Genomic DNA, 12,512 nt, shown 5'->3' on the forward strand with positions numbered 1-12,512 from the left:
TTGGACCAGATCACCCCTAGTGTGAATGTCGACATTCTTTTTTCAAATTGTTATTTAATTATTTGTGATTCCATATTTTATTTATTTGACAGCCAAAGCTTCCCTCTCAGAGGAGGACGTTCCTTTGCCTTTGTCCAGAGCTCTTCAGGAGAAGCAGAGGAAATGCTCAGAGATGAGCTGGGATTGCTTGGGGGGCACATGGAGATAGCGATGCCCGTCATCATCGTAACAGTCAGGATTGGCTCTCAGGCACGGTGCTGAACACTTTGCCTGGATTCTTTAATTTAATTGACTTGGCGTGAGATAGGTGTACTGATTGTCCCCATTTTGCCAGTGAAGAAACTGAGGTAGAGTGAGGTTAAACCACTTGCCTAGTTCAGTGTCAGGACTGAATCTCAGCAGCCTGATCCCAGGGCCTTGACACTTGCCAAGGTTGCAGTGTTGTCTGCTCCTGGAAGTTCTCGCTGACCAGTTTGCAAAGTGGGATTGCTTTTTCTTTTTATTTATTTATTTATTATTATTATTGTTTTTGGTATGGAGTTTCGCTCTTGTTGTCTAGGCTGGAGTGCAATGGCATGATCTCGGCTCACCGCAACCTCTGCCTCCCAGGTACCAATGATTCTCCTGCCTCACCCTCCCTAGTAGCTGGGATTACAGGCATGTGCCACCATGCCTGGCTAATTTTGTGCTTTCAGTAGAGATGGGGTTTCTCCATGTTGGTCAGGCAGGTCTCGAACTCCTGACCTCAGGTGATCTGCCTGCCTCGGCTTCCCAAAGTGTTGGAATTACAGGCGTGAGCCACTGCGCCCGGCCACTTTTTCTTTTCTTTTCTTTCTTTCTTTCTTTCTTTTTTTTTTTTTTTTTGGACAGAGTCTCACTCTATCACCCAGGCTGGAGTGCACTGGAGCGATCTTGGCTCACTGCTACCTCCACCTCCTGAGTTCAAGCGACTTTCATGCCTCAGCCTCCTGAGTAACCGGGATTACAGGTGTGCATCATCACTCCTGGCTAATTTTCATATTTTTAGTTAGAGACAGGGTTTCATCATGTTGGCCAGGCTGGTCTCAAACTCCGAACCTCAAGTGATCTGCCCGTCTCAGACTCCCAAGGTGCTGGGATTACAGGCGTGAGCCACTGTGCTCAGCCAAAAAGTGGGATTCCTTGATATCAAAGGTACAAACAAGAGAAGATGCAAAGACTCTTTTTTTTTTATTATTCAACGTTCGCAGTAAGCAGACAAGTTAAAGGCAGAAAGAGAAGAAAAAAAAAAGATTTAAATAAAGCAGTAATTATTTAAAGCTCAAGTTTAGAAAGCTACCACATAGTACATGAGTTTTTTAATTTCTTTAGATCTTTAAATGACTTGCAATTTCTATCCTGTAATATAGTTCGAGTATTTCATCCTTTACGATAACATTTATAATTCTTATAGTGGTTGCAAGTGGGCCCTTTGTCCTCTTCCCCTTGTCTGAATATCTTGCTAGGTTGACCTGCACAGTTTTGTACCAGCCCACATCTCTTCTAATGACAAGGATGGTGCTGGGGACAGAACTAACTGAAAACTATGAAATGATGGCCAACATCACTGCCTTTGTGGTGGCTCCCATTCTGACCTCTCTCGGGCTGTCTTTTCTACTTATTTTTACTATGTCTTCAATGGACAATCCTTTAATTTGGATGCTCCTGTGTTTGGTGGTCCAAGGTACTAATGTGTCTGCTCCTCAGGTAGCCCCGCTTGTGGGTTCAGAAGCAAAGAAGAAGGGTTCTTCTCTATGGCAAAGGTGTTTCAAGGTGAGCTGGAAGGAAATCCGTTTGTCAATTTGGGCTTAGGATCGTGGACCTTAAGGTTCAGTGGAATGAAAGGGGCTGTTTTATTTAAGCAGCTCTGTTTCAGCAGCCAGGACAGGAACTCTATGTCCCCTTGTTTAATAGTCACATGTCAGATATTGCAAGAGATGACACAGGTTTGGTGTTTTGTTTGTTTGTTTAATGATAAAAGAGAAGAGCAAAAGAGAATATGGTTGAAAGGACGGGAATAGAACTTTCAAACAGAATTTTTCAAAACCCTAACACAAAGAATAGTATTCCAAATCTGAACACTCTAAAAGAAAGAATAATGCCATTCTCCTTCATTATTAGAAATAATATTATTATGTCTGTTAGGAAAAAAAACCACACAATATTAATGTGCATCAGAAGCGTCAGGCTGATTTTTTCCCCTCTGAATTTTATTTATTTATTTATTTATTTATTTATTTATTTTTGAGACAAACTCTTGCTTTGTTGCCCAGGCTGGAGTGCAGTGGCCAGATCTCGGCTCACTGCAAGCTCTGCCTCCCAGGTTTATGCCATTCTCCTGCCTCAGCCTCCTGAGTAGCTGGGACTACAGGCGCCCGCCACCTCACCGGCTAGTTTTTTGTATTTTTTAGTAGAGATGGGGTTTCACCGTGTTAGCCAGGATGTTCTTGATCTCCTGACCTCGTGATCTGCCCGTCTCGGCCTCCCAAAGTGCTGGGATTACAGGCTTGAGCCACCGCGCCTGGCTGATTTTATTTTTAAAGTCAGAATTGGTTTCCTGCCCTTCAAGTGCTCCACTGCTGATACCGATAGTGAGATTGTGTAATTGGCAATAAATTTCTTACATGAAGAGCTTCTGGCCAGGTCCTTTTGAATGCTTAGAATGTTTTGCTTAGTTGGGCTTTTCCGTCCCTGTAAAGTTAATCTCCCGCAAATTTGTGTCCACTTCTGCAGGAGGGAATTGGAAGGCTGAGGAGAAATTTGTTGGTGATGAAGTAGCACAAGGCAAGGCACAAAAGATGGGGTGGGGGAGTCCAGAAGGCTGGGAGGCAGGCATAGGGTAAAACTGTTGAAAAGAGGCACTATAGTTCTTTATTTAAAAAAAAAAAAAAAAAAGCATCTGAAGAATTTGCCAATTCAGCATTTATCTAGCATTTGCTTCTCTGGGGCAGTGATTCCAAATTCCCAGCCTGTCAGGAGCTGGAACTTTTGCTTGATAATAGGATTTTCTTTTCTCCCTCTTCTTAGAAATAATGCATCCATTACAATAAAACTAAAGTGAATTTAAATTTTCGTCGTTTTGAAACACGTATTTTAAAAATACAAGGTTTGGAAAAAAAAAAACCCTGAAATAATTCTAGTCCTTTCTAGGGAGTCGTGAAACTGTAGCTTGTGGAGAGTAGCCTGCTTCAGGCTTTCATAATGACCTGGTGACTCAGCACTGGCAGACTTCCCAGGAGTCAGTTCCCACCGTGGGGAATAATTTTCCATTCCTGGGGGAGTCCCTGAGGAGACACCTCCTCTGCTTCTTCAAGTCAGAGAAGTGTTCTTCCCTGCCCTCCCCCAGCCTCCTGCCAGGTTCCTGCTGCCAGCCTCATGCTGTGCTGTGTATTATAGAATTTCTAGACTTACTGCCCCTGCTTAATTGTCAACTCTTTGCCAGGGAGTTTCTGTTTGCCCCTTATGTGTATTGGAGTAAACTTTAATTTCTGTTTTGGAGGCTAGGGCTCTTAATGGTCATAAGTCTAATCAGAACGCCACAGAATCAGGCTGAGCACGATGGCTCATGCCTGTAATCCCAACACTTTGGGAGGCCGAGGCAGGTGGATCATCTGAGCTCAGGAGTTCAAGACCAGCCTGGCCAATATGGCGAGACCTTGTCTCTACTAAAAATACACAAATTAGCCGGGCATGGTGGTGCGCACCTGTAGTCCCAGCTACTCTGGAGGCTGAGGCAGGAGAATCGCTTGAACCCGGGAGGCCGAGGTTGCAGTGAGCCAAGACTGAGCCACTGCACTCCAGCCTGGGCAATAGAGAACAAAGTTTTCAATGTTGGGATGTCTTTTAAAAGACATGTGTTTCGAGATAAACTGAAGTGGTTTAAATATATGAGTCAATAACAAATCTTCACATTCTGCACATGTATCCCAGAACTTAAAGTATAATAATAAATAAATAAATAAATAAATAAATAGTATATGAGTCTATGGGAAATACTTTTTGATGCAGGCATCCACCAGATTCTTCATAGAGACACACATAATGTCCTAGAATCTGAAAGAAAACAGTTTGCCTAAGACAACACATAGGTTGAACTGGTCAGCAAAGTGACCACTTGTGTCTTTCAAAGAAACTTGTTTCTGAACAGTGAAGCGAGTACTGCTTTGAAAGAAGCAATGATTTGGAACTGAGAGTTCTGGATGAATGCCTATTGTTGGGTGTGCTGAATAAACGAGCCCTGTACAAAGAGGTCCAGGTGCCCTGAGCGGGCACAGCGTCTTTCTTGTCGCATGTAAATCTGCTGTCCAAATACCCTATCTGGGGTGCGGCTGTACACATCCTCCTGATTTGTTAGCTCTTTCTTGGCTAAGGTCAGAGATTAAGTTCAGAACAAAATTTAGATACCTGGACTCACTGAAATGCATTTCTTTTTTTGCTAATGCAGCAGGCCTGTGCAGAAGACCCTCTTTGGTCATTGCTTCAGGCCAGCATTTCCTTAAAGGGCTCATGACTCTGGAAAAGTTGAATATAAATAGGGGAAGGCCTCAGCAAAGCTTTCAGAATTGTCTTCCCTGTTTCCAGCTCCCTATTCCTTGTTCTCTGTGTCTTCCCTCAACCCTCCTTTCTCTTCTTCCCAGTCATCCATTAGGCATTTTACAACTGATGGGCTGTTCATGGAACGATTGCTATCCTAAAGGATCATCAATGGGGCCAAGCCATTGGGTGGACGGTTGAGGCACAGGGGACCTACATGTGCCAGTCTCTCCAGAGTTGTTTGCTAATTGCATGGGATAAAAGCACCTTCATGATGGAGAGATCTGGTGGTCAACACTTGGCTGAAATGGTCAAACTTGATAGCACCCGTTGTGACACTACCCAACTCTGTGGGTCTCCTGATGGGCTGCAGCATAAAACACACAGTCTCACTCAGGGTGTGCTCTTGGCCAAACATTCATTCTGAATCTCATCAAGCCTCTAGACCCATCCTTCAAGTTACTGGAGATACGGGGGCAGGCTAAGGACAAGCTACCCAGTAGGATGAGGAAGCAACCCGACACATCAAGAATAGGGGAAATTTTACAAGAAGACTGTCCTGGACTCAGGAAGAAAATCAACATCATGATTAAAAAGTGTGTGTGTCGGGGGAGTGCTTGGGGGGACCGTTCTAGAGGAAAAGATTAAAAGAGTCTAAAGAGACATAAGTATCCCTCTACTGGCGGGATTTTGTCTCACAGAAAGTTCTCCACTCCCAGACATTGGTTCCTCGGCTTCCTGCCTTGGAGGCGCAGCAGCAGGCATCGTGGGAAGGTGAAGAGCTTCCTTAAGGATGTCCTGTCCAAGTCGGTCCACCTCACAGCCTTCCTGGGATACAAGGCTGGGATGACCCACATTGTGCGGGAAGTCGACAAGCCAGGATCCAAGGTGAACAAGAAGGAGGTGGTGGAGGCTGTGACCATTGTGGAGACACCACCCATGGTGGTTGTGGGCATTGTGGGCTACGTGGAAACCCCTCGTGGCATGCGCTGGGCAGAAAGGCTACCATCACTGCACTGAGATCAGCAAGAACATCTATAAGATTGGCCAGGGCTACCTTATCAAGGACGACGAGCTGATCAAGAACAATGCCTCCACTGACTATGACCTGTCTGACAAGAGCATCAACCCTCTGGGTGGCTTTGTCCACTATGGTGAAGTGACGAATGACTTTGTCATGCTGAAAAGCTGTGTGGTGGGAACCAAGAAGTGGGTGCTCACCCTCCGCAAGTCCTTGCTGGTGGAGACGAAGCAATGAGCTCTGGAGAATATTGACCTTAAGTTCATTGACACCACCTCCAAGTTTGGCCATGGCCACTTCCAGACCATGGAGGAGAAGAAAGCATTCATAGGACCACTCAAGAAAGACCAAATTGCAAAGAAAGAAGGAGCTTAATGCCAGGAACAGATTTTGCAGCTGGTGGGGTCTCAATAAAAGTTACTTTCCACTGGAAAAAAAAAGAGACATAAGAATCAAATGAAGAATATTTACCTCAGATCCTCGGTCAAAACAACAACCACCAATAAGGTGGTAAAGAACAGGAAAAAAAAAAAAACAACCATCTAAGACAGACATTTAGGGAATAGTTGAGGAAATTGGAATACGCACTAGATATTAGGTGACAGTAGGGAATTACTGTAGGGAATTTCTGAGTTGCGATCGTTGCATTGCGGCTTTTTAGAAGCACATCTATTTTTTTTTTTTTTAATTTTTGTATTTTTAGTACAGACAGGGATTTACCATGTTGGCCAGTCTGGTCTTGAGCTCCTGACCTCAAGTAATCCACTAGCCTCGGCCTCCCATATGTCTTTTAGGATTACAGAATTCACATTCAGTTCCAAGGATGAAGTAACAAACACTAAACTGGCAAGTCCAATGTATAAGAAACAGAACTCACTAACATGCCTGAATGTCCACCCACACCAGCCAAGCAGACCTTCTGGCAGTTGGGCAAATCCTGAGGAATCTTGTGAAGCAGGTCAAGGGGTTGCCTGTCTTCTGGGGTTGGGGACCAGGAAAGGCCAGCTGGAGAGTCTTTTCGTCCAAGTTGCTGTTTAGTGAGGTTTTGGTGTCTAGCTTGTTTTTTCATTTTTTGTTATTGTGTAGTTCTCACCTCACATGAGAGACTCCAGCTCTTCTGGTGTTATCCCAATAGCCTTTGCAATGTGATTACATGGGCAGCTTCTAACTTGCTCAGTCATGGGGGAGTAGAAATACATGATTGGAATTTCAGGGTAAAGGTGACAGGGTGAATCCACACATCTATAAGATTTTCCCCAAGTTTTAGTAAATGAAAATAAAACATGACCCACCAGAAAGTATAAGAGAGAGAAAATGAAAAGAGGTCACATAAAAGAAACAGTATTTAGAAAAGCTTTTCAATGATATTGTTGGAAGGTAGGGGATAATCAAGCAATGCTTTGAAATACCTAAAGGAAAACTAATTCCATCCTAGAACTCTATGCTCAAACGGTTACTTGAGTGTATGGGAGAATAATAGACATTTCCTAGATATGTAAGGTTCAAAACATTTACCTCTCATGTTATTCAAGAAGCTATTGGAGGATTGGCTTCTCCAAAACAAGGAAATAAGAAAGAAGGATGCATAGAATGCTAGAAGAGGGGGAATTAATACATGGAAAAGGCAGAAGGATATTCCAGACATCCTGGGAGGACTGCTTCACCCTGGGCAGAGAGGGCACTCGTTCCTGATCTAAATCATCAGAATCCTCCAGAAGAGTCCCAGATGGCCCAATAACCTGAAAATATTGAGAGGCTTAATAGGTGGTTGAGAATTTGGGATTGAATGAGTGGAAGGTACAGAAAAAACTAAGCAAAAGAAAGAGAATGATTATTAACTTCTAGAAAAACAGTTTTTAGGAAAGAAAAAGTCATCATAGTATACTATGTGGCTCAGTTGTGAATGGCATCTTCACAGTCACGGTAATGTAAGCAGTGGATAGCGATCCAATTAAACTTAATAACAGAAAATACTGGTGAGGTAGGAGATCAGCAGGACTTGTTTTCTGAGCACTCGTTCCAATCCTGCTGATCCAACAGGATCTGGTCAAAACAGGATGCTTAAAGAGACTGAACAAAACCAGCTAAGACCAAGATGGCAACAAAAGTGACCTCAAGTTGCCCTCACTGCTCGTTATATGCTAATTATAATGCATTACATGCTAAAAGACACTCCCACTGGCACTAATGGAAATGCCCAGAAGTTACTTTATATGGTTTAAAAGGGGAGGAACTCTTGGTTCCAGGAGCTCCTCACCCCTTCTCTAGAAAATTTGTGAATACCTCACCCCTTATTTAGCATATAATTAAGGCATAGTTATAAATACAGCTAACCAGCAATCCACTAGTGCTACTCTGCCTATAGGGCAGCCCTGCTCTGCTTATGAAGCAGCCATTTTCCTATACTCTGTTGCCCTAATAAACTTGCTTTGATTTCACTTTATCTTGTTGACTCACTCTTGAATTTTTTCCTATGTGAAGCCAAGAACCCACCTGGGCTAAGCCCTGATTTTGGTGTTCACCTGTGTCATTGGTGGTAGGATGGGAAGACATGGAAGTTATGTATATGAGTGTATGTTGAGGATGTAGTATGAAAGAGAACCAAAGGGCCATCTTCCAGAGTTGGAAGTCCATAGCAAATGTCTAAAGCTTAAAAAGATCAAGAAATTACAATATAAGCATGTTATTTAGAGAAATGGAGATAGGTACTCAAAGCCTTCACTGAAAGAGTTGGCTGTTGTTGCTCCACATAGTGGTTAATGAGAGGTGGGGGAGAGCCTGCCTTCCTGTTTGTAATAGGGTTAAAAACGGCACAGAACAGGAGCCCATTCTCTGTAACATTTTGTCTATGACATTCTGGAAGAATTCTTCTGACCTCATCACTATAGGACTTCATGCTCTGGGCCAGAAGTCACAAAATGGTGCCATAGTAGTGGGTTTTTGTATGACTCCCACAGTTTTATATTTTTAATAAAAATATTTGAATTTATTGACAACAATTACAAATCAGAAGATTTAAAGTAAAATACCAGATTTCTAGTTTCCCTTAAAAGAAATCAGAAGATTCAGCAAAACAAATGCCTGCTCAACAAAAACAGCTGACTGACACCGAGACTTGGGGAAAAGAGAATGCTGAAGTTTAAAGTTTCAAGCCTAGAACCCATGGATCCTTTAGTTAATCAGTTTCCACAGATATTTACCAAGGGTCTGCTATGTTTCAGACACTTTGATGGGCTTCAAGTAAGGTATATGTTGTTGTTATTGTTGTTGTTGCTGTTGTTGTTTGAGACGGAGTTTCACTCTTGTTGCCCAGGTTGGAGTGCAGTGGCACGATTTCGGCTCACCGCAACCTCTGCCTTCCAGGTTCAAGCAATTCTCCTGCCTCAGCCTCCCGAGTAGCTGCGATTACAGGCATGTGCCACCACACCTGGCAAAATTGGTATTTTTAGTAGAAACAAGGTTTCTCCATGTTGGTCAGGCTGGTCTCGAACTCCTGACCTCAGGCGATCTGCCCGCCTTGGCCTCCCAAAGTGCTGGGATTACACATGTGAGCCAGCGCGCCTGGCCAGTACATGTTTTTTTCTAAGAGAAACTCAGAGTTTGATGAAAAATCCTAATTTATAAAGAGACACATGACTAGTTGTGGCAGTAAGAATTTAGAAAAGAGGGAGACTTTTTAACTGTGTAATTCTATATGTTCTAGAATGTGTTCCTGGATGTTGTCAGGACTGACTTCCTGGGCTTTCTTCAGAATAGGATCGGCAGTTATCTATTCACAAAGGATCAGAAGAGTGCTTTATGTGGCCCTATACTTCACAGAATTTTAGAGTTGGCATCTTTAAAATAATAACAGGGAAAATGCTGGGCCATCTGCAGATGTTCAACAAATTCTCAGAATATGTAAGCAGGAAGTCAATTTCATCAACTCCGATCCATCGAAAATGATTTCAAATAAGAAGGGCAGTGCTGAGAGAATGAGTGACTAGTTAAGGTTACACAGCTTGCTAATCACCAAGCAAGGAGTGCACAGAAATGACTAGTCTGTTGTAGGGAGGAGAAGAAAATATCTTTCAGCTTTGTCCTGAAAGAGAGAGAAAAGATCTTCCACTCCCTTCTCTATGGTGATGGCTAGTGTGAGGAACACCTGGATCTTACCTAAGTATTTAACTTAAGACATGTGAATCTTTTCATTTTTTATCAAATACTTATGGAGTGCCTACCTGTGCCAGGTACGGTTCTGCAAAACCCTTTCCCCAGCAAAGCAGAGCCAGAGCCTGGCTCTTATGGAGCTTGCAGTCTAGCAGGGCTGGTGGCAGAGGGAGCTGGGGCCAGCCACAAACAATGGATGCAATAAATATCACAGTACTGTGTATAGCATGGTATGAGGTGGTGGGTGCCATGGGAAAGAGTCAAGTAGAGCAGGCACAGTGGATGTTATGCGGCTCTGTCCAGACCTCCTCTTCAGGACGAAGATATCTGCATCCCTGAGCTGCTGGGATATCGGTGGCTGATGACTCACAGTTGCATCCCTCAGCTTCTGGAAACAGTCTTGCTTAGAGTTATGCCCTTTCCTGAGTGAAGCCCATGACCAAGTCTGCCTGACCTGGGATATAAGACCCAGCCCCTTTCCTCAATTGGAGACACTCTAGGGCCTTCCCAGCTCCAGAGCTCCCTGTAAGGCTGGTTCAGTCCTCAGTGGCAGCCAGCCAACCACACGGGGTGCCGGCTTCTCTCTCCCCATCCTGCCTTCCCAGCTTCCTCACAAGTGTGTGCTCCCTGAGCACCCCCCACGAGCCTGCTGCATGCCTCTCTCGGTCTCAGGTTTTTGTTCCATGGAACACAATCTTAGACAGCAGGGTAAGAAGATCAGGAGGGAGAGGACGACAGCTTGCCTATTTTAAATGGCACGGCCGTTGTAAACCTCACTGGGAAGGTAACATTTAGGAAAAGCTTGAAGTCATGAGAAAAATTTTAAATTGATAAAAACATGATGTAAATGTTTCTTTTGGTTTTGTCTTTCATTGCTTGTGGTGAAAAACCAAGGCAAATGTCTCTTTTATCAGGAATACACATTAATGGGCTTAAAACATAGTGTGAATGAAGAGATTGAAGCCTAGCAAGGTATATTGCTCAGCACAACAGAACGAGAATTCTGTGATTCCCCTCTGGCAGCCCTAAAGAGAAGGGGCTGGGGCCTCCAGAGGGGAGAAGGGAGAAGGGAGAAGGTATAGGGCAACAGTACTTGAGAGAGGTGAGGACCCCAGCAACCTGATAAGAGGTCTGGACCCAATGCCAAGAAATTGGCAGTGATTTCTAGGAACTAGAGGTCTGATCTTCCATTTTGAGTTTCTCCCTGTACTCATGCATTGGCCGTCACACAAAATGCCACATCATCTTGGGGAATCTGGTGGGAAGAAAGGTACTTTGTTTGCATCAGGTTATTACGAAGAGAGGGCAGAAGCCTAAGGCTCCCCAGCACCAAGCTGGAGCCAGGTGTTGCAGCAAGAGGCGACGCAAACAACTACCTGGACAAGACCCTCCCTGGATGGTTAACATTGGGACTGCTGGTCTCTGCGCCGTCCTGTGAGATTATAGCATGCACATATTTATTTGACTATTAAAGGAAGAGGAGCACCATATGGCTGTAAAACATGGGGCGATTTAGCTTACAAAAGAAGCATACTCATTTAAAAATCTTACACATTCAGAGGTATTATCCATCTCTAGCAATTGCAGAGAGTGAAATAAACATATTTAAGTAATGGCAACAGCAACAAGGAAGACTTTTAAGCACACTTTCAAATTTTGCATTGAGAAATATGGTGAGACCTTTCAACTTTCTATTTCAAAATCCAAACCCATTCTGATGAAAGCTCTTTATTCATGAACATTTTTGTTCATGTGACTAGGATTTTACTCTATACATCTCAGACAAAACTCCTTTCTTTCCACCTGCCGTTGGGCAACGCTCTCCAAGGGGAGGAGGAAGTTCCTTCCAGAGTCCTGCCAGACATCAGCACAGGCCCTGGGGCAAGATCTGGTCACCCCTGCCTGTGCTGGGCAGAGAGGAGAGGAGTTGGATCAGGAGGGACATCGAATTTAAAGAACAAAATCAGTTGACCCTGTTTTGGTGCTAACTTTTCCTCGGCTGGTATTCTACGTCCAGAGAAGCAAATGGGGTGGTCATGTACCTTTCCCAAATGGTCTCTTCTTCTCCTCCTCCTCCTCCTCCTCCTTCATCCTCTTTCTCTTCCCCTCCCTCTCCCCTTTCCCCTCTCCCTCTCCTTCTCCTTCTCCTTCTCCTTCTCCTCCATCTTCTTTGAGATGGAGTCATGCTCTGTCACCCAGGCTGGAGTGCAACAACACAATCTCAGCTCACTACAACCTCCACTTCCTGGGTTCAAGCGATTCTCCTGCCTCAGCCTCCTGCGTAGCTGGAATTACAGGCATGTGCCACCATGCCTGGCTAATTTTTGTATTTTTAGTAGAAACGAGGTTTCACCACGTTGGCCAGGCTGGTCTGAAACCCCCGACCTTAGGTGATCCACCCGCCTCGGCTTCCCAAAGTGCTGGGATTACAGGTGCCTGGCCCAAATGGTCTTTTCTTATCTGAGTTCCATTCTTTACAAGTAAAATTAAAAAAAAAAAAAAAAAAAAGCCTCTTATCATGAAGACATATGTGGGCAGGTAGAAAGGGTTTTACAGGATACATTTTGTAATGCTTCCAGACAATATATAATTTACCATCTTAACTATTTTCAAATGTACAGTTCAGCAGCATTAAGTACATTCATGCTGTTGTGCAACCAGCACCACCATCCATCTCCAGAGCTTTTTCATCTTCCCAAACTGAAGCTCTGTACCCATTCAAAAACGACTCTCACTTGCACCTTCCCTCAACCTCTGGCAACACCCATTCTACTTTCTGTTTCTGAATTTG

The 12,512-nt window shown here is 43.9% G+C and overlaps 1 pseudogene; it reads left to right on the forward strand.

Annotated features, from left to right (window-relative positions):
* The first annotated feature begins 210 nt into the window (after positions 1-210).
* On the forward strand, positions 211-8,005 carry LOC135970485 (large ribosomal subunit protein uL3-like; annotated as a pseudogene).
* Positions 8,006-12,512: the final 4,507 nt, after the last annotated feature.

Source organism: Macaca fascicularis, chromosome 4 (genome assembly GCF_037993035.2).
Source record: "Macaca fascicularis isolate 582-1 chromosome 4, T2T-MFA8v1.1".
Taxonomy (NCBI): Eukaryota; Metazoa; Chordata; class Mammalia; order Primates; family Cercopithecidae; genus Macaca; species Macaca fascicularis.